General features: G+C 37.3%; 1 long non-coding RNA gene across 8 annotated transcripts in view; it reads right to left on the reverse strand.

Moving 5' to 3' along the window:
* Nucleotides 1-25,344, reverse strand: part of LOC148108645 (uncharacterized) — a 95,665-nt gene that overhangs the window by 25,635 nt on the left and 44,686 nt on the right. For all 8 annotated transcript variants that reach the window (XR_015727123.1, XR_015727125.1, XR_015727127.1 and 5 more), the window contains one exon: nucleotides 4,022-4,226. This is a non-coding gene — a long non-coding RNA (uncharacterized LOC148108645). The remainder of the gene's footprint in view (nucleotides 1-4,021; nucleotides 4,227-25,344) is intronic.

A 25,344-nucleotide genomic window follows, 5' to 3' on the forward strand; every position in this document is an offset into this window, starting at 1 on the left:
GAATAAAATGACACCGCTGGTCACTCTCTGAACAGTCTGGTTTTTAAACACAAGGACTCCAACAAAAATATGCGGCCCAAGAAAATATCAAGTGGATTAATTTTGCTTGTTAATGGTAAAGAATGTTCTTCCACAGCCATAAGAGAAAATGTCAGGTCTGGGACTGGGTGGATTAGAGGGGAACAGATTGCCAGAAACAAAGGCAACAAAGAAATAAAAATGTCTTCTAAATACACTGAAGCAAAACAAATGATTGGATTTGGGATTTAACAAAATATAATCTTATTTGCCTCTGCTCTTTCAGCATGCCTTTTCTCTACGCTAAGACAATATGAATCTCGCCTTCTCAAGCCATGATTTTCTTTTATGGGAAAGATGGCTGGTAACTGATGGCAACACACAGAAGATATTATCAGTAGATTGGCATATTCGTTTTTTATGCTTAGAGGATGTGTTTACAATAAATTTTAATGCCCCTGATTATTGTCATCCAGTTCTGGTAAGAGGTAAAATGAGAATAATCAAATTAGAGGGGATTATTGAATTATAGCTGAAGAATGAGTAGTGCTTACTTTAGAGATTTAGTTTAGAGTTGCGTTTGTTTGTTTTTTAGTCAAAAGTGTCTCTAATAAGAAAACCAGTATTATTACGGAACAACTGGATTTTTAAAAATTTGGACAATTTAATGGAGCCAAGCTAAAGCTGATAATCTACACTTTATCAGGCAAGGTACAGAACAACATATGTGTTTACAGTTTATGGTTGAGTACTAACCCCATGATTAAGAATTAGGAAATTATCTTTATAGCAAACAGATTTTAGCTGCACAGATTACTAATCTATGCTGCAAGGTATCATCCAGCTCTTTGGAGGATGTCAGAGTCACTTTGCCAGCTGCATTCTCTCTCACTCTATCACAGAATTTTCATCTTTGACTTTCTTCATAGGCCTGGAGGAGAAGCCTATCTTTCAGGAAAAAATGTTTAAAAAGGGTACGTGAAAAGCTTGCACAAAAATAAACTACAGCACCTCAGGCTTCTTAATTTTTACACTGTAATACTTGGGACTTTCGTCTCTTGACATGTTCAGAGTGAATGCTTTGATGAAAAGAGAGAGAAGTAAATTACGTATAGAATGAAGAAACCCTGTATTATCATTTTAATGGTCTCCAGACACATAAAAGGAAGATGTGTTCACTATGTGGTGGGACTTAAAACTTAAACAACTCACTGACTTCGGAATAAAAAAATTTAACGTGATTTGAAAAACGGAAACAGTTTTTTGAAGTGACGTAAATATGTAACTTTTCACAAAGGCGTCTGAAAAATTTAACAAAGAAAAATAAAACCCAACCATTAAGTGACTTCGTAAGCAACGAGACTTTGCACCTCCTATAACATTTTTGGACTTAATATAAGATACTGAATATATTTATAGACTCTCAGAGATCATGGGCGACGAAATTCTAGACATTGGAAATAATCAACTTTTACAAACATCTTCATAAGCAACCGTACCACAAAGCCCCCATTTTCAGGAGACACCACACAGATTTAACACGGATATAATATGCAGTTTGGGTGGCTGGCAGTGGATTAGAATAAAGATGTCACTGTTATTTATTCCTAACCTCTTCAGGACATTTCTAGATTGGTTTTTCTATTGAGAGCACGCATTTTTCAGTGTGTGGAGATTGCCTTCAGGCTCCCCGCTTTTTTTGAGGTGGTGGTTTTGATGTTTGGACGGGGTGGGGGGGGGGAGTGATGCCTGGGACTCTTCCCACGTGCTCCCAATTATCTATACATTATTCCATATTCCCTGCCACTGGGATGCTCTCACCAGAGCTATGATCCTTCCAAAGCAGCATCCCATTCAGACATGTAAAAATGAAAATTAAAATAGGAGGGTTTTTCATTATTATTATTTGAATGACATACGACCTACTCAATGTTTGCATTTAAATTGGCCAGAATAATTCAGCTCTGGCTTTTAATTTCAGAAGGGTTAATCACCCTAACAAAGGTCAATCAAACTTTAATCTTCAATAAAATTGCTACAGCCCCAATCACCTGCAGGACATTTATTATATTCCTATTTCCATGCGAAAGAACGCACTGCTTTCATTATGCATCACTAATCTTCTAACTCTTTACATTAGCACATTTTACCAAAAATATTAATTCCTTTGAAACTCTGACAAGAGTTCATTTCTACACATCTCAGGAGATAATCCTGTTTAAAAGAACGGGTGCATCAGCTGTGAACCACTTTCCTGGCTTTTTCTAATCCTCATAGACCTTCGCTACTCCAGCTGAGTTCTTACAATAGGAAATCTCAATGACACAAAATGTTATGGAGGTTTAGGTTAAAACAACATTATATCATTTTAGGAACTTAATCCCCCCCTATTGTCTGTGATTATGCCATTCATCTCCTTGTTTCTATCCATAATGTTTACTGCGTTCAAAAGTTATTGATTTGGAGGAAGCAAATGTTAACCATATTTGAATAGCAGCAGAAAGACTTAAATTCATTAATTTGTTCACTCGATAAATATATATCAAGTGCCTATTACATGCCAGATACTAGGAGGGGAGAGATGCAAAGTCAAAGAAAAAAGAGTCTCTCTCATGAGAATAACACTCTCTTCCGAAAATGACGTCCAGAATATAATAAAATAATATCTTAAACCTTCACTTTCAGCTTTTCTTATCAACGTAATTAAATTTTTGTGAAGACTGGAAATGTGTTGAGTCAAATTTTAACCAAAATTTCAACAGACACTTTTTTCTATTATTTGGACACTTAAAGGCTTTAAAATTCATAATTCCGTAAGTGGCCCATTTTTTAAATTTTGAGACTATGAAATTTGATTGTCATATTTTAAAATGAATATATTCAGAGTATCTAGTCTCCCATGACTAGGAATAAAGCCATGAGAAAGCTTAAATGGACTTATTAAAAATATACATTGCTATGCATTCATTTGTTTACAAAATGTTATTTCATTATGTTTAAAAACTGCTATTAACGCACACAACAAATGCACTGGTAAACAAACACACACACACACACACACGCAAATTTTTGTTTTATTTTTGCCATGATATAGTGGTCTGGAGGACCACAGACGGAAGTAGAGAACCTCAGTGAAGTCCCAATTACACTGCAAATAGATTGCTTTGGTATTCTAGCGGTGGTGTGACACAGCATAAACAGCCCAAACTTCACCTTCTGCATAATTTTTGAGAAACCTTCCTCTCTCTTTGTACTCCGAGGAAGCACACGGGCATACACACACGGGCACAGACTCCTCCTCACCAATATTCAAGTCCATTAATTAGCAATATGTGATGGCTATAATTTGGAGAACTCCCCAGAGCCTCAATATTCAATCAAGCAAAGCAGAGCACAGTAAAAAGAAAATACAGGTATGACAGTCAATGGTCAGACGCATTGAGGAATAGCACATAATTTTAAGACATGCTCGTCTTTCTAAATGTTGTAAAAAGCCCCAATTACTTTGACAAAAGTCAAGACCCCAGGCTGCCTTCCCCCTGCTTTGAGCATTTCTTGAAACTGAAATAGCACCTCTACGTCCTCTATAACTATGCTTGCTGTTCACTCCCATAACTAGGGGACACAATAGAATAAAGCAGAACAAGGGCTTTTATTGTTGAGCAACATAAACCCAATGCTACACGATATAAATGTTCACCCGATATTTGTTAACAAACAGTTATTCTGAAAACTGATGAAGCTTAGACACAACGACAGGCAAAACATTGCTTTATAGTCTATTCTCTGTATCAAAACCCATTTCATTATGTTTCTGAATTTCCAGATTTGGGAAAAAAGCCCAAAGCTTTCAGAGAATACGCTGTACACGCTCAAGATGCATGTGGATCTTCTTAGGAATCATTTTGGTCACAAAACAAAAAGGAACCCACGAGCCACCAAACAAAAATCTTAATAAGAAAGCCCAGGTGTGGAATTATGAAAAACGAACAAACAAACATACCTTTGGTTGAACAAGTTCACGATTTCTCATCTTGCCTATACGGCTTTGCCATTCCACCTTGAGCAAAAGTCAACTCCGTGTCCCTTGTGATCTTTGTGACAATGCCATCATATCACTGGCAAATTTTTCGATTAAACTTTGCAGATGTAGTAGCAACTTTGTTAATTATGATATTAGCCAGCTGACGGGTACAATCAGTCAACCGCTGTAAGAAAGCCAGACAAAGAGACATCTAATCATTGCAACCAGAGCAGATAAATTTTGTTCCTTTCTCACACGTGTCACAGATTCTATCCCTTCTGACCCTCTCCTCAGCCATCGACTGTCAAATTTAGATTCTGCGAGCTCCCGGCTTCCCTTTATCCTTGCCTTAGATCTGAAACTCCTGGCTATCAGGAAGACACGCGTCACCAGCTGTCTCGGAGCAGGAAAGCAATCAGGTGAATACTACTTATTATCTTGCATTGCTTTCTGAGGAGTGACAAGATTGATTTGGGACCTAGAATACATTCAGATCTCAGACATGTAGCTCCTAGGGTTTTGAGTTCAAACAGTAGGCTATGTGTAAAGTTGCAACAGAGAGTACTTTAATTCCAGTGTTAAAGATATGGGATATTAGAAATTTAAGGAGAATTAAAAAAAATCTACCAGAGTTCCTTTTTTCGGATGTCTTTGCATTTTCTTTTCCACATCTGTGCTACCTTGGTAATGTCTATGGACGGACTGCTACCCAGCGGAGCCAGCTTCATGGCTAAGGAGCCTTAAGTCTACCCGTGGAAACAGTATTCTGACGTTACGAAGTCGACTCCATCTATCCCCTTTTCATCAACAAGAGTACTCTATAAATTCCCATTCCTGGAACTTACCCTCACATAAAAGTTTAAATAATACTTATAGAGAATAATGGGAGACACTAATTTGGGCACCGCAGCTAAGAATAACTTACACAACTTTAGACAAAGAGACAGACATCTTTACATCCTAATACAAATTTTACCTTAAAAAAAAATCAGTCTACTCAAATCATATAGAAGTGATTGATCAATCGATTGGTAGATATACACACACATATATTAATGAAGTTACTGAAATTGAACTGTATATTGGTAACACACATAATAACATTCCTATAAAATGACATTACAATACTTTTTAAAGCGAAACATTCAGTTGACCAGTAAAGAGTTTGATCTGCATGGTAAGCCATTAAACCAATGTAATATTTACTAAATGATTATTTTTCCCCATTGAAATGTTTCAACATCAGTGAAGTAAAAACATTTACACTGCAGACTTTTAAAAAGAGTAATATACAATAATAAAATTATATTTATCAACAAATTAGAGGTCTTTCTGGGATGGAAGAATTTGGTGAAAAGTTAAAATGCAATTTTGAATTACATTTTTTTTAAAGATTTTATTTATTTATTTGACAGAGAGAGAGACAGCCAGCGAGAGAGGGAACACAAGCAGGGGGAGTGGGAGAGGAAGAAGCAGGCTCCCAGCAGAGAAGCCTGATGTGGGACTCGATCCCAGAACGCCAGGATCACGCCCTGGGCTGAAGGCAGAGGCTTAACGACTGAGCCACCCAGGCGCCCCCTTGAATTACATTTTAAATAAGAATTCTATATATTTGGCTCCCTAAAGGGACCAAAATGGTTCTCTACCTGTGAAAATTACAGGTAGAAGGCACTGTATTAATAAATCATGGTATCCTAAATTTACATTTTATTTCCACATGAGGATATTGCTGTAATGGAAGGTCCAAAGTCCCTGCACTTGGTTTATTTAGCATGAAGTGCTGAAAAGATAAATGTATTTAGATGCAATCTAAGCTATATACAACAGGGATAAGATGATGTAGGGATCCCCAAAACTACAGAACAAGATACTTTCATTCTAGGAAGATAAAAGGGTTTCTTAAATCCTACCAGAAGAGAGATGGGAGGCAAAAAATATGGTTTCAGGAATTCTCAGAAATTATATCTATGAATATGTGTTTCTGAAAGTAAAATATGCTTTATCCTTTGAGTCTGCAGCTGCATTTAAGAAATATGTCAGAGTCCATGAAAGCAAAAGCACAAAGGATTCAGAAATATTAGAGGCTGAGGGTGTGTTGGGCAAAGTCTCAAGGACAAAACTAACAAACAAACAAAAAACCCCTTAGACATGACTTTTAGTAACGCTCTGTTAGGAGATGAGCGGGCTGTCACCTTCACCACCACAGGCTTGGTGACCATCATGGGGCCTGGCACTTGGTAGTTTCTCAAGAAACGCATGTTGATGAAGAACGAATGCTTTTGTTTGACATACCATCCTCCCCAAAGCCCAATTAATCCATCTTAGAAATTAAGTAATGCCAAAAACTCCTTCTTTAGGCCTTGTGTCAGTTACTATAAATCGATGATCATATATTCATTCAAAATCGTATCTTTAAAAATACCAAAAAAACAGTTCAGACCTACAAAGCGTTCGAGATACAATTTTTCTTAAGATTCCAAAATAAGTGTTTCAAATGTTGCTCGCTATTTACTCCTGTGAAAATAATTCTAACTCAGAAAGTTCACATGAGTCAAAAGCTTTTTTATTCTTTGACTAAAAGACTTTTTCCTAGGAAATCCAAAGAGGATAAAATATACCACTTATACTGAGTCTTTCACTGCAGTAGTATCTGTAAGAGAAAAATGAAAACAATCTAATATTCCCAAAAAGGGAAATTATTAAATAAATTATGGCAATTAGTTGTACACAGTCATTATGTGAGAAAGGGGATGACTGAGAAAATCAACTTCTTATGACTACAGTGAACAAAAAAAGCAGAGTACAGGATTGTACATAGACTGATTACTGAGTCCATCTGGACAAAGATGGGAAGGAGAAATGCCCAAAGAGGAGATATGTTCTGTGGGATGAAAAAGTGTTTTCTTCTTGGGCAGGAGTTTGCTTTGACACCATTATAACTGTTCATCTCAAGAAGTCTGAATAAAAGCCCCCATCTGTAAAATGGGAACAACAAGAATAATGCCCTCCGGATAGAGCTCTGGTATTACATCAGATAACATGCATAAAACCTTCTGCGTCTTCCTGACCTGCAGTAAACTCTCGTTACATATCTTAGTTCTTATCTTTACTATAACCCCCCATGTAAATAATCCTGATAAATTGACTTACACCACATCTTTTATTTTTTTCTCTGAAACATCACCAAAGAGTCACTGAATTAAATGGTGCAATCTGAAACAAGGAAAACTCACCAGGCACAGAAATATAGTCTCGGTGCTAGAACTGATTTGGAAAATAATAATGATGATAATTTCAGGTGTACAACATACGGATTCGATAATTCTACATGTTACTGAGTTCTCACCATGGGTGCAGTCACCATCTGTCACCACACAAACGAATATAACTTTGCACGTCAAATATGCATCAATAAAAAAATAATGGCAATAATAATAATGGATAGACAAACACAGCTTCAGCTACAAACTATCCTTTGCATAAGACCTATAAGACCTTTATTATTTTATAAGACCTGCAGGTCTTAAGCAGCAGGCCCCAGCTCCAACTTGGGCCGTGCCAGTAAAGGAGCAGGACTGCTGGAAAAACTTGAAGTGGAAACAGGAGAATCTGAGCTGGAGCAGTCGACACCTGGAATCTCAGTGCTCTTTTCCGACGTGGTGCCTGCCGCTTTCTGCTCCCTGTGGGCACACGTTCCGACGCAGAGCAGAATCACCTAAGCTGCTCTTTGTCTAGGGCATTCCAGTTTACTACGTAAACGCAATGCACGGGTGTGGACTTTTGCACGGCCGGAAACAGTCCGTGAGAGCAAGGCAGGCTAGGCTTGGAAACACTGTCTGTGGAGAAGCGTGGACAAGTATCCACGGTGGATCCCCACAGACCACCTACTTGCGCGTTTATCCGTGTACCACGAACCAGCTTCCGCTGGCCCTTACAACAGCCCTTCCTGATCCCTCTGGTCACTTGAATATGTTTAATTAAATCTCCTACGTGTATTTATTTCATTTCTGCCTTCTGGCCCACTGGCTGTAGAATCAAATGCCTCCTTTCCCTTCTCTGTTGTGCCGCGGTCTCAGGAGTCAGACAGCCTGTGTCCATCCCATGCCTTGCTACTCATTTACCAGCTCGAGGACTTTGGGTGAGTTATCAAAACTCATTTAGACTCTGTTAAAAAAAAATAACACCACTTCGTAATGCTATTGTGAAGATTAAATTACACATGTCAATTGCTTAGTACACAGCAGGTATTTAATAAATGCTCTGTCATTGCTGAAGTAGCAGTGGAATCACTGGGAAGCCACACAGCTCAGCAGCGGGGGCAAGAGATCCACAATCAAGCTTCTTGCGTGAATTTAGATCCTGGTTTTCTCACTTCAATGATGAATAACAACAACGAAAACAGTAAGAGTAATAATAACTTCCTCACAGAGTTCTGAATTAAATGACTACTACAAAGTACTTACCACATAGTAAATAATGTTTGCAAGTATTAGTATGCTGCCTACTATGCATATTGGTTATTTCTTCCCCATTGCTTAACTACTGTATAGTAAAAACAAATCAGGACTTTGAATGTGAAGACCTGAGGATGCATATATTCATACAGGTCCACACTCATGTTCGTTGCAGCACTATTTGTAACAGCAAAAGCCTGCAAATGATCCCAAAAGTCACCAAAGGTAACTGGGTAAAGAAGGTTATATCCATAGTGTGGAATGCCAGGCAGCCATTAAAATGAATGAGGAAGTACTGATACGAAATTATTTCTATGATCCAACTTAAGGGAAAGAAGAATGGTGCAGAACAGAGCATTGTATGTTATCATTCTGTTTAATAAAGGCTTGTACATAATGTTTGTATATTTAGAGAATCTCTGAAAGATACACAAGAAATGGCTGACAGTGGTGGCTTCAGTGGGGAACGTGGCACTTGAGGGACAGGAATGGAAGTACACTCTTCACAGTACACATCTTCCTTGATTTACAATGGAATTACGTTTTGATAAACCCATCGAAAATTGAAAATATTATAAGTCGAAAATGCATCAAAACCACTTCGTCTACCAAATACAGTTTAGCCTCGCCTACCTTAACCATGCTCAGATCGCTTGTATTAGCCTACCATTGGGCAAAACCATCCCATGCAAAGCAGTTAGAACAAACAGTTATAATAAACTGTTGAATATCTCGTGTAATTTACTGAATACTGTACAGAAAGTGAAAAACGAAATTGCTGTATAGATACAGAACAGTTAAGTAGGTGTACGGGTTGTTCACCCCAGTAGCTGACTTGGAGCTGTTGCCCAGCATCAGGAGAGATGATTTTACCATATTTCTTTAGCCCGGGAAAAGATCAAAATTCAGAATTCAAAGTATGGTTTCTACTATATGTGTGTCACTTTTGCACTATCATAAAATCAAAAAATTCTAAGTTGAACCATGCTAAGTCAGGGACTGTCTGTATATTCTTTGCTACTGTATGAATTTGTGTTATATATATGCAGCTCTTTTAAAAACATTAACAAATTTAACAACTTAAAAAAGTCATTATCTCTACTTGAATATGAGGTCTGTTTCCGTTTCTTTATAAAAAAGTAGAGACGCCCTCCACTTCCCATGCTAGTAAACGCGATTCACTAGCTTGTCTGCCCAGTTGATCTGCAGGACACACAGCGCTGGTTTTTTGTTTTTTTAAGATCTTATTTTATTATTTATTTTTTAGAGGGAGAGTGTGTGTGTTAGCGGTGAGGCAGAGGGAGAGAGAATCTTAAGCAGGCTCCACACCCAGCATGGAGCCTGACATGAGGCTCGATCTCACGATCCTGAAATCAGGACCTGAACTGAAATCAAGAGTTGGACACTTAACTGATTGAGGCACCCAAGTGCCCCTAAAGATTTGTTTTTAAATAATCTCTATACCCAACATGGGGCTAGAACTTAACAACACCAAGGTCAACAGTCACATCTACTGACTGAGTCAGCCAGGCGCCCTCATAGTGTTGTTTGTTTGTATATAGCGTGACTTTTTCCTTTCAACTCTCATTTCAATGCTATTTCAGTAGCATTTGTTGCATGAGTTAATTTTCCTCACCCAATAAATGCCAAAATGTTGATATTCCAGCAGCCTCTCCTTTCTCAAAGGATGTCTTTCTTATTAAAGGTTGAACCCAGCACATGAGAGACGAACTGTATTCCTACATTCTGGATGATTCCAGAATCATTTCAAGTAAGGAGTCCTCTTCATGTTGCACATGGACAAATGTTTGTCTTCAGACAGGCAGTTGGCTCTCAAGGCTAGGTTGTCTAGTTGCCAGCAGAATGCCCAGAGCTAAGGGTGTCCAATAGGGCACAAGGTGCAACTCCTTTTATAGCGTAAACTCTACGCTGATAACCTGCAAGTCTGGTATGGGCTTCAAACAAGACTGCTCTTGTCTTTCCAAATATGCAGATTTGAGAACTCATTGCTAATTATAAATGTTATCTAAACAAATATCAACTGATACTTTCATAGGAACCTTTCATGTGTCATGTTTCCTTCTTATATGAAACAGTCTCTCCTTTTAAAAGGTACAACTACCAATCATAGATGTTAGCCTTCAGAACGCCTGGATTTACAACAGGTTGATAGGCAACCTGTGGCCTCTATTGTCTGTCTATGAAACAGTATTGAACTCATAGGGAGAAGATGATGGTTAAACGGAGTTAGTTGATGTACTAGACACAACGGCCAGCACTTGGGAGCACTCAATAACGGTGTTCTCATCAGCGGCAACATCACTGTCATCATCACTAATTTTAAACACCACTAGGTGGTCAATTGCTGCACTAGAATATGAAAAACTGCTGGTACTTTCCACTTGCTAATTTTTCTTTTCCAGAGTAAATGGTATCCATGAAATGAACACAAGTCCATACAGCAATTGGTAATACTCATCCTATATGCCAGTCCTCAGATTTTAAGATCATGCAAATCACTGAGGGATTTTGTTAAAATGCAGACTTTGATTCAGTAGGTCTGGGTGAGCCTGACATTCCATGTTTCTGACAGGCTTTGGAGGGACCCTGCCACTGCTGGCCTTGGAGGATCAAGGTTATGTACACTCTGGACTTTACATAGGGTAAGAATGACACACTTGTTAATAAATGCCATGGATATTAAACTATATATTTATGTGTGCAACCACGTAATATTTTTTCTTCTCTCTCTCATGCTCTCTCTCTGCATTTACATTTCTCAGTCTTCAAATAAAATGTAGGTGTGCAATAATAGGACAACTAGTTTCCTCTCTATGTTGACTCCTGCTGGACACAAGGCAAGGGGAAAAAATCAGTTATATCATTTGAAAAGGAAGGGTCACATTTACAAAAAAGAATTGTTAAGGGAAAAGGCAAATATTTTAACCTTGAGGTATTTTTTTTTTCTTTAAGTAGTCTCCACACCCAGAATAGAGCCCAACGTGGGGCTTGAACTCATGACCCTAAGATCAAGACCTGAGCTGAGATCAAGAGTTAGACACGTAATTGACTGAGCTATCCAGGTGCCCCTAACCTTGACATATTTTAAAAGAGTGAGTGATAACTGTGATTTCCTTTCTTACCACAACCCAAGCCGTTGTTTATATTCATTCTGTTGGACCCAACAACAAAATGAGATATTAACAAGATCCTTTTTCTGTGATCTGTATGCTTCTCTTGTGTAACTAAACGTTTACATCCATTTCTTAAAACAACTACTTAAAGCTAAATGGTTTAATCAGTAAGAATATTGTACCCTCAGTAAGCTGATATGACCTAACTCTTAACAATTCTGGGAGTACTGCTAAGCTTTCATTATCATTTCTATTGCTATGAGTTAGTTCTCTTGATTTGTTTGAGGATAACTGGTGAAAAAAAATAACAGAATTTGAATATGGTAAATACTCTAAATTCTAAAACCCAGCATCCAGGCAAAAGCTAACTAGGGGTTATATGATACAACTCAGGCTTGTTTTTGTTTTTCAGGTTTTTTTTTTTTTAAACTGAGATCCATGGTAAGAAGATATTTACAATAGAGCTAAGTAGCACGCACACACTCAGTAAATTTTTGAAAAAAAATGTGCTCGTGAAATAATATTTATTACAGTCAGTATGCTCTGATAATTCTATTCTTTCTCTTTATTTTAATATTACTAAATTATTAGTTTTTAATGCTGGCTATGACTTATTCTGTTGATTTCACAGCCCACTGATGGGTCATTCAAACTTCCAACCTTGGAAAACTTCTGAGAGCTAAGGCTGATTCTCTGGAAGTTCATAGGTACAAGGGAAGTTCAAGAACTGAGGCCACATCGTGGCATTCACAGACCAAAGGCCTGGTCAGAGAGCGAGTACAAGGGCAATTCAGTGGCAGTTAACAGTTAGAAACCAATACATTTCCACCAATATATTCAGGATAAATGCTTTCTCCCCTCGCTTGTCTAGAGGATAATGTAAGAAAATCACCTTCACGATTAGGTAGAATAATGGTGTTTAAGTGAATTACCCAATTACTACTAGGAAGTAATAAGGTAGTAAGTGAAGGATGACTATGGGTCAGAATTGATGAATACGAGGGAACATGCAGGGAGCAATTTAGCATCTTTTAAATACATTTGAATATAGTAAGCTGCCTTGACCTGGGAGTCACATCAGTGAACCAAATGGACATTATTCTAACATAAGCTGGAACTATTAAGGACTGGTAAATCACAAAAAGAACATGGAAATAGAATGAGATTTTGGTTTGTGTTGATCCCTTTTATGTGGGAAAGGCCAAATTGTACCTTTCAGTTCAAGCAGCACTGAATTGTTATCAACTGTGAGTATAGGCATTTTCGTTTCAATTTTATAGAAGGAAGACAGCAATCAAGTGTGTGAGATAAGAAACTGCAGCCAATGAAGTCATGGAAACTAAATGAAGTATATTGAAGCCCTATGTCAATGCCTGGGTACTGGCTAGATCTTTTCTTGCCAGTTGAAACACAAGCAAGCAAACAAAGAGAAAGAACACCCCAGTTGGTAGCAAGACAGACAAACTGGTTAGAGGGGAGCACTGCTATCTTTAGTGGGTCTCAGAGTAGTTCTGTGAGAAGAAGGAATGGGTAACCTTTCATATTTCCTCCTGCACAGTTATTCTCAGATTCCATATGGGGAGTACAAAAATAGTGAAGAAAATCTCCCTAGTTCAGAGTTGGGTACCATGCGGAGGTTTAAGAGATACTTTTCAGTGGAAGAGAGTTAGCAGAATATTTTTAAAACAGCAATATTTTAGAGTGATGATCAGAGATCATATTCCCTATATATTTTATCCCTAAATGTTTCTAAGGAAGATGTTTATTCCGATGACTCACTAACCATTATTAGTATATTTAGTGTATATATTTTGGGAGAGAGATATATAAACGGCTATATCACAATATTCTTCCTCTCAGAGAAAGACCTTTTCATAACTCTCTCAAGGGCCTCTGGCGCTTATTAAACATCAGCTTTTTGCTCTCGGCTGAAATTATTCTGACAGCTTTGACATTACCTTATCATTACAAGATAGCAGTATACTTAACGATAAATGAGGATTCACGGAGAATTAAAAATAAAAAGAATACAGACAAGTCTCCAAAATACCAGGTTAGAATATCAAAGGTTACTCAGATAAAAATTTGATATTTTCTCGTTCAATTAATCCTACCTTTCTGTGGGTAAGCAAACCACCCGTGCTGTTCCATCACCAACCCTCCACGTGCACCTCACACAAAAACATACACATCTCATTTCAAAGATTTGTTTAAAAGAAATGATGATATTTTAACATCCTAGAAAGATTTCTCAATGCGGATTAGTTCTAATTTCAACTGATTTTCTCTGTAACTCAGCCTCCCTCACTCTCATCAAAAAAAGAAATACTCCCAGCAGGATCCTTTAGTGACACGGTAGATTTTTCTAAGTAGATTGTATGCCTCTTGCTCTTATACGGTCTATTAATGAGATATTGTGCTACTATACAATTTACTAAATTGCAAAGATCAGTCATTCTTACTTTCTATGCAAATCTAATCTGACAAAGCACATGCACATTCATACACACATGGTTAAATACTCTCAAATCTGGTGGTCCCTTACCGAGCCACATAACTAAATCATTTTGGGGATTTTTTTCAAGGAAGTTTACTATGACCAAAAAAAAAAAAAAGTTCAAATAAACAGTGAAGTTTGTACGTGAGTTTTAAATAGTGATTTTTATTTGTATAATTATCCATTTATTTTAAGAGGACGGACCAGCTAGAACGGGAGTTTGAAAGACTATGTATTAAGAGGAAAGATGAAACAGATGCAATACACAGTTAAGATCAAAGAGCCCCATCAATTCATTCGGAGAGTCAAAATCCAGCTGAGCCTCAGAGCCCTGTCTGCATAATAAGAAAGGTTGACTAAAACATAAGGATTAAACAGATGAGCTGTCTCCTGCAGAGGCGTGGGAGGGAAGCCCCACTGAGACACTTGTAAAGACACTCTGGAAGTGCACACCTGCTCCTCTGCAGTCAAACATACAGACCAGTCTGGCCGAAGATGGGCCACTAAGGTACTAAATTGCTAGTTTTAAGAAAAAGGAATGTATGTTCTAAGAATGTCTTTCTTTTATTTGTCAAGATACTTTCAGTCCAGGAAAATGACAAATTACTAAATCGCCTCCATTTTCCCAAGGTGGCTTATCAAGTACTTGCTTTTCAAAATCGAGAAGAAACAGAGTGTGTATTTTCTTATGTCATGAAACAGTATTAGGGAGATGCCTACCTCATGATCAATTTCTTTCCAATAAATGGTGCTTTTCTTGAGACCATCTTGAGTAACACTAGTAACATATGCTAATTCTATTTCCCATTCTTGGGAAATTATCATTTTTAGTAGTACATCCCAATTTTTATGATCACCATGCCAGGTTATACTCAGAGCTATGCTAAATTACACGATTCAGTTCCATATAGCAAGAATACAGCACAGAAATCAAATGCACTTAAGGTTCTGGGCCCGTGACAAATGGTACATTTATTCTAATGACTTCACCACAATGTTATGTTGTAGCTACTGATAAGAAATTATTCTGAACATAAATACAATTTTCTTTTAAGAAAGCTAAGCTAAGCACGCTGGGCCTTTAGACCCTACTGGGAAAAGATCGTATGGAGTTATAACATTAGACTTCAAATAAAATTTAAAAACTTTACCTTTGGTATGGATTAACTTGCTCAAGCACAGCATGCACGGTGATTTAAACATGCAATTAACAGACCCAAATATATGGTAAGCATCAGCTTTTGTTTAATTCACCAAAACAAGCAATCCAATTCGTAGCGAGAGCAAGAGCGTCTCAGGAGTAGAAGGAGTCAGAAGATGCCAGGAAGTGGTTTCGTGGGGTTGAAGCACAGTCTTTGACCTGCTCTCTAGTAGTCTAATTACACAATCATTCACTCAACCAACCAACCAACCAACCAACCAACCAACCAACCAACCAATGTTTTTGCGGTGTTGATTAAATTTAAGACGCTATGAGGGATACAGAGAATTACACGTGAACCATAAGGAACAATACTAAACCGTAAGTGTGAAACGTGTGATGTAGATAAATAGTGTAGAAGCAGAATCTTGTGCGATGAAGAGCTGGAGGTCTTCATTTGAGGGGTGGGATTTGACTTAGGACATGAGGTGAAGAGGAGGAAACTGGTTTCTGGGGGAAGTACAGAGATAGAAGAATGAAGAATCCACTTGGAGAGAGAGAGAGAAAACATTCCGTTTGGCTAGGAGATATAGAAACATATGAATGAGGTTAAAAAGGAGAGAAAGGGGGGTGCTTGGGTGGCTCAGTGGGTTAAGCCTCTGACTCTCGGCTTCGGCTCAGGTCATAATCTCAGGGTCCTGAGATTGAGCCCTGCGTGGGGGCTCCAGGCTCAGTGGGGAATCTGCTTGAGATTCTCTCTCCCTCTCCCTAAGCCCCTCCCTGCCTCTTTCTAAAATAAATAAATAAATCTTTAAAAAAATAAAAAGGAAAGAAAGGTAATTATGAGGAACCTTTGCCAGCACACAAACCGCTTTCCCCCAGTCTTCCCCTACGTGTTCTCTACATGTAGTCTGGAGAATCACTTCGCATTTCTGTTAAAAACTCATGATCCGACCCACTCTAGACACTGTGGATCAGAATCCTCAGAGATGAGAAGTGAGAAACTGGATTTTTTTTTTTAAAGATTTTATTTATTTATATATTTGACAGAGACAGCCAGCGAGAGGGGGAACACAAGCAGGGGGAGTGGGAGAGGAAGAAGCAGGCTCCTAGTGGAGGAGCCCGATGTGGGGCTTGATCCCAGAACGCTGGGATCACGCCCTGAGCCGAAGGCAGACGCTTAATGACTGTGCCACCCAGGTGCCCCAGAGGAACTGGATTTTTTTAACAAACTCACAAATTATATTATTTTTAATTTCTTAGAGGCAACAGGGAACCTTTAAAGGATTTGGGAAGAAGCCAACTGAAGGATATGTTAGAAGGACTTTGGGAAGGGAGGATTGGGAGACAAGGAGAAACTCTGAGCAGGAAGTCCAAATCAGAAGTTTTTTTTTTTTTCTTTTTTCAAAGATTTATTTATTTATTTTGGAGAGAGAGTGCACATGAGCATGAACAGAAATGGGGGAGCAGAGGGAGAGGGTCTCAAGCAGACTCCACCTTGAACATGGAGCTCACCTGGGGACCTGTGGCTGATCTCAGGACTCTGAGATCATGACCTTGAGCTGAAATAAAGAGTTGGATGCTTAACCAACCGAGCCACCCAGGTGCTCCCAAATCAGAAGTTCTTATTTTAATCTAGATGTTTGGTAAGAATAATCTCCTTTGCTCCAAATAAACATGAACACTTCCATTTCTCTCAAAATCAGAAGCCCTTAATCTCAAATCTCATCTGAATTTCCTACATATTAATATTCTAATGTTTTTAAAGATGACTTTTCTAAAAATATTTTATTTATTTATTTGAGAGACAGAGAGCAAGAGCATGGGGGAGAGGGAGAGGGAGACGGAGTGAGAATCTGAAGCAGATTCTGCACTGAGCACAGAGCCTGACGAGCGGCTTGATCCCACACCAGGAGATCATGACCTGAGCTGAAACCAAGAGCTGGATGCTTAACCGACTCAGCCACCCAGGTGCCCCTAAAAATGACTTCGAAGTCCAACTTATTTCAGTAAGACATTACTGACAACTTTAAAAAACCTTTTAAAAGTACACTAATCTGCTTATCCCTCTACCCGTTTTCAGAAGGTCTCACTCAAGTCTGACTCTTGAGATAAATCAGCATTTGTTTTGTTAATCTTAGAGAAATCAGCAAATCATCTATAAATACTATCATATCGGTCAAAAATTAAGACAATAAATAATATTCAGTGCTGCTGAAGGTACTGAGAAAAGAGGATTATTAACATCTGTTTATGAGAGTTTAAATTTATACACCTATTCAAGGGGCAACTGGCAATGCCTAACAAAAATTTAAATGTCTACACTCTTTAAAAACAAAAGTATTTCTAGAAGTCTAGCTTAGAAAAGTACCGACAGAAGTGTATAAGCATAGATAGTGTGTGCAAACATGCACACATGTGCTTATATAATCATTAATTTACAGAGAAAAGGTGGAAATAATTTATAAGAACTTCAGTAAGGGAATAATTACATCAAGGTACATATATATAACAGCAAATGGTATAGTTACAGTCACAAATTCTGAAAATCTATGTGTTGTAATGGAATAATGTTCAAGATAAATAATGTAAAAACCAAATTATAGAAAAATATGAATAGAATAATCCAATTTTTAACGAAAAAACCAATGTGTGTTAGTAAGTGTATTTATGTATGTTTCTTTGTTTATAGAAAAAGCTCATGAGGCGCCTGGGTGGTTCAGTCTGTAAAGCGTCTGCCTTTCAGCTCAGGTCATGATCCCAGTGTCCTGGGATTGAGCCCCCTGTCGGGCTCCCTGCTCAGTGGGGAGTCTGCTTCTCCCTCTGCCCCTCCCCCGCTCGTGCTATCTCTCTCTCTCTCTCAGGCACGAGCTCTCTCTGAAATAAATAAATAAAATCTTTTAAAAAAAAGCACTCATTAACAGTAGTGGAATGGAGGAACAGTACAAGAAATAAAGGTTAGGGTTTTCACTCTTTAATTTATACATGTCTATCACTTATTTCCTTAAATAATAAGCAAAACTTTTCCTGTAACTTAGAAAAAATAACTTAAAATTTATCTTTGAAGTCACTATGAAAATGAACATAGTATTTGCAAAATCTATTAAATACTTGCCAAGGATTTTAAATAACTTCTGAAAATAAGTGACACTTCAGAAGTGTCACTTTTGAAGATGGTGTAGAGGGGAAACCAGCTTCCTTTCATTTTGATTAATTAATTCTCAAAATTTAATGGACTTGCAGCCTTTAAAAATCATTCAGAAATGTTAACGATTTACGTATTGACTTCTACTTTACAAAAGCCTTTCCATTTTAATTAATCTATCAATCTTCCCGTCTGATGGAGGAAAACTTTATATTTGCATCTTTAAGGAGGAGAGTCTGGAATAAATAGATACATATAATATTAGAGCTTTTAGGCTAAATTATGTAATTATGCTACTTGATCATTCATTAGATACATCTCATGAGCCCACCTTCACTCATTCTCCGATTTAGCACTACTATCAGATACTTGGTTCCCACAAAATACTTGTAATATGTGGGAATGCTGAATAGGAACACTAATTTTCATTTAAGTTTAATAGAAATCTGTTTTCAAAAATGCTTCCGAATGACGCTGTTTAATTTACCAACTTCATTCTATATAAAAGATGGGTTTTTCCCACACCAACACAGCAATTTTTAAAAATTAACATAAAGCTAATTTATGATTTTTTAAAAGTCAGAAAATGTCTTTTCAATCTTAAACATTAAAGAAAATTCTTAAACATTATAGAAAAAAACATAACTTCATCATGAAATTCTCTACAGTTGAGTAAGATTTATGCATTTCCCAGATCTCATTTTTCAAGTTTTTAGCAATTGGTTTTAATTGGAATTCTAGCTCCTTCCAATTCCAAGATATATGAAAGGAAAAATAAAATATACAATAGTTGTGGAGTAAATTATATCACATTTTCATATATTTAATAGCACCAGTGGAACGCGTATATCCTTTGCTGACTGCATATGTTACAGTGAAACGAACGGCCTTACCAAGCCTATTCAGATAGGAAACAAGGAGAAAACGATTTACTGCAAAGTTTTCTAGAGTTTGATGGCAATTAGCAAGTCTTACAGCTGTTATTTTAATTACTTTTAAAGTCATGTTTTACAAATGGGAAGAATACTTTCAGTAAACATTAATTTCTTGAGCAGAAGTACTCTTTTCCATAAATGTAAAATTAGGAAGTTCAATAAGATGACAAAAATAATATAAAATGTCCTCTCTAGATGTATGACCAAAGGACACAGTCAGCTACTGTTGGAATCGTTTTTTCATCATTTAAGCATAAATAAAATTGGAGGTTTCTCCACTGTCTGGATCAATGACCCAGGAATTTTAGAAACACTTTGAATCCAAAATTAAACTCGGGTTGATAGAGAATGTCTAGGAAAGACCAAAAATAATTTACCAACAAGGAGCTCATAGAAGAGACAAAGTGTATACCTGTGAGACAATTAGAAAATATGTTTCAAATGTTTGAGTGTAGGACAGTCATCGACTAAGAGGCTGAACTACAAAAACATCCATAATTTCTCTGGTGTTCCTCAAATCCTCAGGTATGGTCATTTTCCCTCTAAGTATAACAAAGACGTAAGCACAGATTATAGAATATGCATTTATTTTCAGCTTCCCCAATGCTAGGGTCCCTGCCTCAACCTCACCCCAGCACTCATCACCTTGTAGCCATGTAAGAATTCCACAAATCAGAGGCAAAACGCATCCAGTTCCATGGCACAGATAAGTGTTGTTCGCTATGATGATTTTTACTTCTTTCTGCTATTAAGAAACCTTGTTTACTCATTTAACAAATACGGTTGAGCTCTCCTATGTGCCAGATACTAGGTTTGGTACGATGCTGGGTGATGGGGGAAAGAAGATGAACAAATGGATAAAGTCCCTAAATAGACAAGAACTGAGTTTTTTGTTTGTTTGTTTGTTTGTTAAAGACCCCTCTCCCCCCAAAAGTAATCTAATTATTTTTCCTAGCAATGTCTCCCAGGTCCACCATAGCTTATTTCAACACCTTAAAATACTTATCATTTGTTTCTAAAAATGATAACAGGTAGCCTTTGTATGTGCTAGGCTTATGATATGTGTGCATCGTTTTTTGTTTGTCTGTTTCCAAAACACCTTTTGGGTCCTAAAGTGAAAGCTACAGGACAGCAAGACAGAACAATACAAACGTATTAACATTTGTTCGGGTTTAGGCCTACCTGTAAAAAGCTTAGAATGAAAAGGAAACTGGCTCAATTTTAAATTTAGGCTCCATAGATCGTATCAGAAACATAAACTGCTCCCCACAGACTTCTTAATATTTCCAGTTTAGTTGATGTTGATCAAGATTTACTTTTGTCCTGACTGAACTGAAAAGCGCCTTTCAATGTGAATACCATCAGGCAGCACACCCAGGTGTGCCGGGGTTAATGTCATAGCTTTAGATTTGAAAATCATTACTATTAACTTCTCTAAAGGTTTCACAAACCAGCACCTCCAAAGTATTGAAACTGGTCTCAATTCTCCACAGTGATTGTGCAGCTGTAGAACTTTTTGCTTTTTCTCACAATACTTCGACTTCATCAGCAACAGATGAATTCATTAACTTCATTATTAATTCAAATGATTTTTTCATTTTTGTAAGCTCCAAGGTTGTCTCACTAAGATCAGCTCTCTGTGTTCTATAAAATGTAATCAATCTCTATTATAGTCATGAAAATGGTAATTGTCACTTTGCTGAGGAAAAAAAATCAATATATCATCCAAGGCTGAACAGGCATTTAATGCAATGAATTGAAGACTGTTAGAGAAATTTAGCTTGCCAGGAGTTTAGGACAAGATAATCGAAATCCAGAAAATTCACAGAAGGTTGGCCAATGAAATATATAGATGTGCCATAGAAATTAATATTTGGGCAGTGGAATAACCTGTCATCTCCAATCCTGGTAAGAAAATGGATTTAGACAGGCAAATCTCCAAGGGGTCACCATTTTAAAAAACAAAAGTGAAATCCATACACCAACAAAGCGTTTCTTGAATGTGGCTGATAAATAGGAAAGGCTTCATTCTCATTTCCTATAAAATGTACCAGGTAGAGGGATGCTCTTAGACCTGCATAAAGGTAAAAAACCTTCACGGTCAGAAACCTGTAGGGATATTGCCACTGGACATATTTTGGCTTTGAGCTGTTTGGGGCTGTTCTCCGTTGCAGTGGTCAACTATGGAGCGCAATGGTGTGAGAGAGTTAGAGAACACAAAGCACATCTTGCTGGTCTCCCGCTCGGAGAGGACCTCTGATCCTGTTCTTCCAGCTTCTGCTGTGTTACCTCCAGCAAAGAGGAAGCTTGCACCTTGACGGCCTCCTGTCTATAGAATAACTCTTCTAAACAGAAAATGCTCTCTGTCTTGAGCTGAAATCTACTTCTTAAAAACCTGCTGCTCTTTGGTTCTAGTCCTATATTTGGAACAACATAAGGTCAGTCTGTTGCCTTTCCTTTGCAGCAGCCCCTTAGATGCTTGAGGTCAGCTATCATTTCCTCCGGCCCTTTTCTCATCTGAACATAGCCCATCTAGTTCCTTCACCCATTTCTCCTACTACACCACTTACTGTGCACATGGTTTCAGAAAATTCATAGTGAATTCAGAAAATTCTTCCCAAGAGACTCCAATTTATCCATATCCCCTTTAATTTGTACCACCAAAAGTAAACATAAGAAAACAAGTATGTTCAATAAGCATAAAATCCATTAGAGCCCCAATTTACTGTGGTTGGCAGCTGTAATATAAAAGTGAATTCCTTCCTTCTTTCTCACAGTAGCTTCGCTGGATCTGTTTTGGGTAGAATTTATGATCAATTACAGCAGAAGCTCTATGCAGGCAGGAGTTCTTGTCTGTTTTGTAAACTGCTCCATCTTCAGCACTGAGCACATGTATGCACTCAGTAAATATTTGGTGAATAAACAGAAGAATAAAAGAGTAATTTAAAGCTGCCAGATCTTTGCTTATTGCACATCCCTTCTATTCATACTCATGAAACTGATTTTAAAAATCCAAATATAGGGCTTTGTATGTGCTGCATATTGACTTGGATTAGATCAAGAGTTTGCAATAGCTAAAACTATATCCAAGTGTATACGCATGAACAAAATGTGACTGTAAAGCAATGGCTTTCCTTAATTAGCCTATGAGACTTGATGGATTCAAAGTCATTTGGTCATTATCATACCCTATAGTTTTCAACTACAAAGTAAACGTCTCTCTGTATGTTAATTTCACTTTTAATCCTGCCGTAAGTCATTATTTCATTATTCTTCAAATGATAGTCATCATGTCCTACATGAGACAACCGAGGTATAGCAAAATTAATAACTTGCCTTGGCTCATACCAGAAGTAAATTGCAGGATCAGGTTTCAAATTCAGGTCTCTCAGGACCAAATCCTATGTTTTCCACCATTCCATGCTCCCTGTTTTATAAAACTGAAAGATAACATGAAAGGGAAAATAATGGCAAGGAATTTCTAAAGAGAGGTACTCTGTAATAATCTCATCTTCCTGATAGGGAGAAGAAATACCATTCCAAAGAGTTTATTATAAAAGTTCCCAGTGGAAAACCATTTTTTGTTAAGACATTTTCCTTCTCTGCTCTATAGTCTCTAACAATTAGAGATTAAAATGCTAAAAGAAATTTTTAACTGAAATTTACATCAAATTTTGAATTTTCATTCCTATGACTGAAGAAGCTGGTATAGGTAGGAAACAATAAAAACTTTAGGAGAGGAGAAACAAGATCATGGACTCCATGTGAATAAACTGTGTTTGCACAATGGCAAATCAACTACTAAATGCAACTTTAAAAAATTGTGCATGAAAAAGAAATTAGCACTTCTACTTGTTTGATGAAATGAGCCGAAAGAAACTAGTGGTAAATTGAATTAAAAAAATGTTGACCATTTTGGTGGGTGTCGCATAGAGTGTTTGTATCATCAGTTGTCCAGAAGTAACTCCTGGTGTGTTAAAAGATCAAGGCAATTTTGACCAATGAATTCAAGCAACTGCCAATTTAACAGAAATATTCCCCTCAAACAGGCTAACTTACATTCTACTGAGACAAACTGGATAATCGCTTGTTTGAATAATGGCATTATAACCCTACAATGTACCAACATTCTTAACTATCTTGAAAATTCAATTTCTTATTAAATAAAAGCACATGATGGTTCATCTTCATTTGCAACAAATCTGTGGATGCTCAATTCATTTCATGACTTGCTCAATTACAAAGTAAATAAGCGACTCATAGAAATCACTTATTAGGTGGCAACAATGAAAACCAAAGATCTTATTTTCTTTATGGGCTTAAACTGCCCCTCTCTGGTTTTCATGAATAGAATTTTCTAATGCTATCTATTGTTGGCACTTTCAGTAAACGTTCCTCATAGAAGTTTAGCTGTAACTTTCACCAAAATTACAAAGTTGCTTCATTTCTGAGGTCACCGAACAAAGCAAGTTAATTAAAATTATTTCTTTGTATTTAACTTGACAGATCACAACATCTTAAGAGATAAGTTACACTAAGTCTTCTGTAAATATGTCTCCTCCATTGTTAAGTCTCAGAATATAAATGTGCTGACACTAACTGATCTAACTGTGCTAATTAACTTACTCCATAAACCTTTATTGACCACCCACTATGTGTCAAACGCTATGCTACAGCATGAGGATTTGAAGAAATAAGGCACAATTCCTTTTCTTCAGGTAGGTACAGTCTAGTAGGGAAGACGTAAATATGAGCATAAAATTTCAACGTGGTGGGGTAGAAATAGCATTACAGAGAATTGTTTAAGTTCACAGACGTCACCGGTACCCAGAAATGTGACTATCACACAGTAGGCACTCAACAGATATTTGTTTACTAGATGAACAACTGAATGAATCTCAGTTGCACTAGAAACAAACAGAAGAGGCACCTACATCAAGCTAGGGCACTTGTGCTACAGACTGGAGTGATGGAGAAGGAGGAGATGTTTGACTTTACTTGTATGTTTCCAGAATATTCTGATCGCATTTGGGGAGGAGAAAGGGAAAGGGAGCGAGAAAAGATAGAGCCATCTTAACTGTCCATCTAAGAGGATTTTATGATAAAATGATTTCTCCTACATGGCAGGCTCTGAGCCTGAACCTTGGAAGAAAGCACAGTTATTTTCATGCTGATCACACTGAAGCCCTAAGTTATAAAGTGACATATTTGGATTTAAGTGGTTGAGAGCAGAACCGGGCCATCAAGTTCAGTATATAGTTCACTGTGTCACACCCCAGAGAACATATTAATGAAAAAGCTTTTTATACTTGAAGGCAGACTTCAACACATTTCTGTGACAGTAAATTAAAGATCTGACTTAAGACAGCAACAGAATAGAGTAACTCTAGTATCAGCCATATGCCTACAATAGAGTCTTTACAAATAAATTTATAATTATCCCTTCTCAAAGGTCTATCTTTATTCTCTCCTACTAACTAGAATGTAAGTGAGAATTCAAGCAATTACAAAGATAGCTGTTGAGACAAAGTAATAATGGTCTCCTGGTTAAGATCCTATTCAAAAGATGAACTTTGTAAGAACTCATTTTACTATAAAAACTCAAGAAAATTAAGCCAATGAGTCTAGGTTTCCTCCACTTACGCCACCTTACACAATGATGAATCTAGTAAAGAAGAGAAGCTCATTCCTGTCTAAATATTTGTCTTCTTTTAAAGCTGACTTAGAATACATTAAGTTTTTCTGCCTAAACTTCCAAGATTGTAGTAAAAAATAAAAGCAATGTTATAAGCCTTGATTATTTAGTGTCTGCCTCCCTACATCACTGCATTATCACTTTCAGACTTTTGTATTTTGCCCCACTGTCCTTCTGCCATGTCCCTGGATTAATTTCTAACTCTGGGTAATTTAATTAATAGATTATCTCTGTTCCTGCTCCAAAGCTATTCAGTGATGCTGAAAAAACTTACCACCACTGGGCAGATTGATACCATTAC

The sequence above is a fragment of the Ursus americanus genome, chromosome 17, assembly GCF_024610735.1.
Source record: "Ursus americanus isolate L20-20 chromosome 17, mUrsAme1.1.p, whole genome shotgun sequence".
NCBI classification, from domain to species: domain Eukaryota; kingdom Metazoa; phylum Chordata; class Mammalia; order Carnivora; family Ursidae; genus Ursus; species Ursus americanus.